This window comes from Palaemon carinicauda, unplaced genomic scaffold, assembly GCF_036898095.1.
Source record: "Palaemon carinicauda isolate YSFRI2023 unplaced genomic scaffold, ASM3689809v2 scaffold204, whole genome shotgun sequence".
NCBI classification, from domain to species: domain Eukaryota; kingdom Metazoa; phylum Arthropoda; class Malacostraca; order Decapoda; family Palaemonidae; genus Palaemon; species Palaemon carinicauda.
Genome location: NW_027169635.1, coordinates 40,911 through 47,402, shown reverse-complemented (window position 1 = coordinate 47,402; position 6,492 = coordinate 40,911). Strand labels below are relative to the sequence as shown.

Sequence of the window (6,492 nt, the reverse complement as noted above, 5' to 3'; positions counted from 1 at the left end):
CGTCGAAGTTGTCCCACCATCACCGGAATGCATCTTGCCAGAGTCTCGGGGTCTGAGACTGGGGGGAACAATAGCGGAAGCTTGAGGTTCCAAGCTGTCGCGATCGGGTCCCCCAGACCAGTACTTGCTGGTTACCCAAGGTCAAAGACCCCCAGGTACACTCTCTCTACGAGGCTCTGCTCGGATAGTCTGAGAGAACATTCCCCTGCCTGGAATGAGAGAGCCGATGGTGGTATTGAGAGAATCTCAATCATCCCGGTATCTCTACTGCAAGATGTGAAGGTGTGAAAATGCGTCCGCTGCTGGTTAGAATACGCCAGAATCATGAAGTCGACGAGCACGGGGCGACTCGGCTGGAGCTGTAGGATCTGTAGAGGGGCCAGACTAAGGCCCCTAAGCCTGCCTGAATGATGGAGAGGTATCCTTCAGGTCTTGACCATAGGCCTGGACCGGAACATGCCCCCCCCCCCCCTTTCCTTTGACGAGTCCGAGAACAGCATCAAGAATGTGGGGAAAGGACGAGAATATCCACTACCATCAAGAGGCTCCATAGGTCAACACCCATTGCAGGTCTAATAGTTCCGCTGGTCCCATAGGGGCCAGGAAGTCCGGTTAAACATTGCCTGAAGCCACCGGAACTTGGACCGCCCCACATGGAACTTATCCTGAGGCGACCGTTCGGACTATAGACGGGTCAATGAGGAAAGGAGAACTAGGAAACGTTCCAAGGTAGGGCTGAAAGCTCTGCATGACTGAGAACAGGTACTGCGACTCTCCTCAGTCTTGCCACAGTCAACCGAAAGGAAGGCTCGGAGGATGTGGTAACAGAATCTGGCGTCCCCAGGTGGTCACCCATCCAAGTACCGACCAGAACCGACGTTGCTTAACCTCGCTGGACGGACGAGAAGCGGGGTTTCCAACGTGGTAAGGCCGTTGACTCAATATCATGGCCAGATACTCCAGATGTTGAGGCAGAGGAAGAGAAGGCTCCAAGCAAAATACCATGAGCCCACACTCATGGTAAGCATCCGGAAGCTTGTCCCGGCGCTGAAGAAGGTCGAACCCGAGCCTACCGGAATTGACCAGCCCTCCAAACAGCAGAGGAGGCGGAAGCCTGCACCTGAGCGGCCAAGAGGAAGGCAGGGAGAGTTCTCTGGGGAAACAAACCTGCTATGCCACGGCGGGATAGCCACACTGCATCATAAGCAGGAATACTTGCAGTCTAGGCTGAATTCGACGAGCACCCTGGAAGATGGATGAAATGGAAACTGAAAGTACCCATCCTTCCAATCCAGGGTTTAAGGAGTCCTGTCGCCTCGTTACCAGTCTGATCGATTCTGCTGGTCTATGCTGGCCGAAGTTTGCTCGACAAACTTGATCAGGGCTGAGAGGTCGACTAAGGACATCCCCTCTCAGATCCTTTCTTACAAGAAAGGATCGACTGAGGAGGCCGGGGGTGAAGCCGTCGATGATCCTAAGGAAGACCTTCGCCTAAGGTATGGATCATTCTGCCCAACCGGGCAACTCTGCTGACGCTATGGCATAGAGGTTCAGAGACACTGAATTCGCTGACAGAGACGGCAGGCGCGATATCCTTGGCTGATCACAGAGATTGTGCGGGAATGGGCATCGGGAAGCTGTCATTCGGATGAGTAACCTTAAGCATCCTCCCAGAGAAAAACCTGCAATCCTAGAGTTTGTGAACTCCCTTTAGGACTATGCCCCCCCGGGGGAGTCTCCCGTGCCATCTGTTCCTGACAGGAGGAAACTGCAATTGGACACCTTGTCCCAGTTGTCGTAGCCGATAACTTAGGCCGACGTGATTGAAAGAAAAGGGCGCTGGAGCCCTGCAGAGTCTGGAAGAAAGCGCCTTGGAGGAGTGAAAACGGAAGTCGATTTCCTCCGCACAGCCGCTGTCTAAGTCTCTGTCCTTAGGCACAAACAAACTCTTCTCAAGGATGGAAGGGTGTCTGAGGTCGTCGACCTCCACAGATGAGACACCCGAAGGAACCCCTCAGTCAGCGCGTCCAGATGGTACAACATCGAGCTTGTCCGCAAGTTAGATACTTAACGACGAAAGGCCAAGGTGCCTGAGCTCGAGAGGAGGAAAGTACCCATGCTCTTCCTGTAGCTTCCTTGAACCAAACCTCGGGCCGTAACCGAGGAGGGAAAGAACCTGGTAAGCTCCCAAAGGAAGGGGTAAGCAGTCACCCCTTGGCCGATGGAGAAATTTCGAACGGAAAGCCCCCCCGCCAAAAATCCTTCCAGGGAATGACGGGGAAGGGCTAACCAGGTTCAGGAAAGAGAAGTGTTGCTCAGATCTCCCTTAAGTTTCTCCTATTCTTGCAAGTGTCCTGCTCTGCATTTACGGGGTGAGGCCGTGTTCTGGAAATACGCTCCAGAAGAACTCGCCAGGCTGGCCATGCTGCGAAAACCCCATTGGGAATCGTGGTCGCAATCGCCCTGGAGCTCGTACGACGGTAATTCAAAGATTTTCGCGTGGGCGAACGTAGAAGCGCCCATGCGCGGTAACGGAAACGAAGGTGAGCGAAGGAGCGCAGAAGGAGGGCGAGCGTGGTAGGAAGGGCGAGAGCTGGTGGTCGGCGAGCGATAACCCATAGACGAGCAATGGATACTGCAAGAAATAAGCCGACGTTTGTGCGAAGAAACACTGTAGGTTCGCGCGACGGAACACCATCCGTCCGCGTGATGGAAAACCGTTGGTTCGCGCGTGGGCGTGGAGAGCATGAGCGTAGACGTGCAGGCACGTGGGCGTGTGGGCACGCAGGCGAATGGTCGCGCGGGCGAGCGGTCGCGCGGGCGAGCGGTCGCGCGGGCGAGCGGTCGCGCGGGCGCGCAGGCGAGCGGTCGTGAGGGTGGGCAGGTGGATGAGCGCGAGTCCGAGGCGGCGAACGCAAGAGTTAGCGCGATGGCGAGGAAACGGGCTGCCGCATGGGCGAAGAAGACCACTGGCGATATGGATCAACAAGCGATCGGTGGTGAGCTGGTGAGCGCTAACGCGCAGGTTGGCGATGGCGCGCTGTGTTATGCCGACGCGATGGTCGAGCAGCATGTGCAGGTGAGCGATCGTGCGTTGGCGAGCAATATGCGAAGGTGAGCAATCGCGAGCAGCATGTGCAGGAGGGCGATCGCGCGATGGTGATCAGCATGCGCAGATGGGCGGTCGCGCGATGGCGAGCAGCCTCTGCAGGTGGGCGATCGCGCGATGGCTATCAGCATGCACAGGGTCGCGCGATGGTGATCAGCATCCGCAGGTGTGCGGTCGCGCGATGGCGATCAGCATCCGCAGTTGAGGGTCGCGCGATGGCGATCAGCATCCTCAGTTGAGGGTCGCGCGATGGCGATCAGCATCCGCAGTTGAGGGTCGCGCGATGGCGATCAGCATCCGCAGTTGGCGATCAGCATCCGCAGTTGAGGGTCGCGCGATGGCGATCAGCATCCGCAGTTAGAGGGTCGCGCGATGGCGATCAGCATCCGCAGTTGAGGGTCGCGCGATGGCGATCAGCATCCGCAGTTAGAGGGTCGCGCGATGGCGATCAGCATCCGCAGTTGAGGGTCGCGCGATGGCGATCAGCATCCGCAGTTGAGGGTCGCGCGATGGCGATCAGCATCCGCAGTTGAGGGTCGCGCGATGGCGATCAGCATCCGCAGGTGAGCTAGTAGCTGGCGAACCATGTTCTTTCATTAGAGTTGGAGAACGTTGGCGTGCCGGCTGTAACACACGCTGGCGATCCGGAGATCGCCGAGAGACAGGTGATCGCTGGCGAGCTGATGATCGCTGGCGAGCTGATGATCGCTGACGAGCAGAAGGCTACACGTGGAAGCCTGCGTATAGAAGATGAGTCCTTGACCCCGACCTGAACCGAAGTTCTAGATCGCGAGGGCGAACGTGGGCGCACAGGGCGCGTAACAGGAACCAACAGGAACAGCAGGGATGATCATCATGAAAGCGCTGACGAACAGGAGAGCGCTGATGAGCAGCAGAGCGCCTGTGCGTTAACACTGAGCAGGAGCAGGAGAGAACACAGCAGAAGGGCGCGCAGGGAAACCCTGACACGCAAGGGAAGAACCCCCGTGGGAGGCAACCCTTTGCCCCGAAGGAATCGTTGTCCGCCGGGAGACTGATGTCCGTCGGAAGACTGCTGTCCGTCGGAAGACTGCTGTCCGTCGGGAAGACCGGTGTCCGTCGGGAAGACCGTTGCCCGTCGGAAGACGAGATCAGACTGCTTTCCATTTGCACCAAGGCGGAAGATCGAGAAAAAGGAGTTGTAGGCTGCAAACGGAGATTCAAAAAGGCGCCTCAAGCACCCTTATAGGGAGATGAGAGGCTTACGACGAGGCGGACGGTGGGCCTTACGGCGAGAGAGGCCAACAGCAACAGCAACAGAAGAAACCTCCGAAGAGGAGTCTCTATGAGTGTACTCTCTCGCGAACGAAAGAGAAACACTTCGTAGAAGAGACTGGTCAGCAGTGACCTAAAAGGAGCAATCCTCCGAAGAGGAGCTCCTGCAGTTGCCCAGCCCCTTGAGCGAAACTGCAGGTGTGACCGCTCAGCACCAAGAGCATAGTCGCACGAAAAAAAGGCAAGAGGAGAACCCTCCATAAGGGAAAAAACTCAAGCCTGGACAGGAAAAACTTCCCTCGGAAGGAAAGTTACCTGCCCAAGGAGGCAAGCCTCCTGAGTTCTAAAATGAACTGGAGAGCTGTCCGTCGTCACGGAAGTACTTCCAGTAGAAGGAGACACGCCCCTGACGAAAACACAAGGGGGGAGGCAGCAACAGCCGAATCCCCAGGACTCAACAAGACAGCTCACACCGTTGCCATATTACATAAACGAACTAGATCGGTAACTGTAAAAAAATAAAACAAAAAAAACATTAGTACACATTCATTCCCCGGGGAAGGCTCCGAAGAGGAATCCCGAGGGAAAGGAAACAAGAATTACACAACAGGCACGTGCCCTCACAACCACTTACACTCACAGAAGGAGAGCTGTAACCAAAACAGAATTATAACAATTATAATTATGTAACTATGTAATTTAAAAATGAATGAACACTAAAGAAAGAACGAAAACGCCGAAAGGAATCGTTCTACAAAGCTGAAAAATCAACAAATACAATTAGATTCATAAACTAATTGAGACAAACGTACGGCGTAGCAACCCCCCCACACGGAAAGGAAGCTACAAGGGCGTAGTAACACGTAGTAAAAGGGGGAACGACCTCAAGAGAGAGAGAGAGAGAGAAAGACTAACACGTAGTAAAAGGGGGAACGACCTCAAGAGAGAGAGAGAGAGAGAGAAAGACATAAGTCAAACTCTATCGCCAACCATAACGCCGTGGCGGCCAACTGCCGAGGACACCACGTAGATAAGTACACTACACACACAAATCTGAAAAGGAAACTTACTGATTTCTATACTCAAATATGTATACAAACATGAAAACATGTTTACATATATATTGAGTAAATGAAAAGTAAGCGATTAAGTAAAGACAAAACAAACAATGGCTGCCAAGAGAGGACCAAGACAGAGACGTCTGTCACAGTCCGAGCCAAAAGTGAAAGTGAGCATTCATATGTGTGTGAGGGAGGGGAGGGGTAGCTAGCTACCACTCCCCTACCCCCCCCCCTCCCCCCGCTAACTAGCGCGAGGGTAATACACCCTCGTTAAATTCTAATGGCTCGCCATTTCAGCTGCGCTAAAAGGTAAACCCTGTGTAAATAGCGTGGTTTTTATTTCGGTTACGGAACAACTAAGGCTTTCCTTTTATTTATTTTTGCCCAAAGGAGTAGAGAGGATAAGGTTATGGATCACAAGAGGCCAGGTAGAAATCAGAGGATCTTATAGGTTAGTTCTAGGAATCAGAGGAGCTCACTGGTTAGTTTTGGAAATTAGTGGAGCTTGTTAGTTAGTTTATAGAATTGGAGGAGCTTTTAGGTTACTTTAAGGAATAAAAAACTGAGGTGCACCCCTTACTTTGATTGTATATTTACTGCACTCCGTTAAAGCTCAATATGTTATTTTTATTAGTAAAATAAATTTTTGAATATACTTACCCGATAATCATGTAGCTGTCAACTCCGTTGCCCGACAGAATTCTATGGAGGGATACGCCAGCTATCACAATACTAGAAGGGGGTGTACTTACCAGCGCCACCTGTGGCCAGGTACTATAGTACTTCTTGTTGACACCTCCTCAATTTTTCCTCGGTCCACTGGTTCTCTATGGGGAGGAAGGGAGGGTCAATTAAATCATGATTATCGGGTAAGTATATTCAAAAATTTATTTTACTAATAAAAATAACATTTTTCAATATTAAACTTACCCAATAATCATGTAGCTGATTCACACCCAGGGGGGTGGGTGAAAACCAGTGTACAAGATTAAAGGATAGCTAAGTATCCCATATTTCATATAACAGTTATCTCAAATAACAATGAAATAATAAGTACCTGGTAAGGAA

The 6,492-nt window shown here is 52.6% G+C and overlaps 1 pseudogene; it reads right to left on the bottom strand.

Moving 5' to 3' along the window:
• Nucleotides 1-819: 819 nt before the first annotated feature.
• LOC137635971 (5S ribosomal RNA) lies at nucleotides 820-938 on the bottom strand (annotated as a pseudogene).
• Nucleotides 939-6,492: the final 5,554 nt, after the last annotated feature.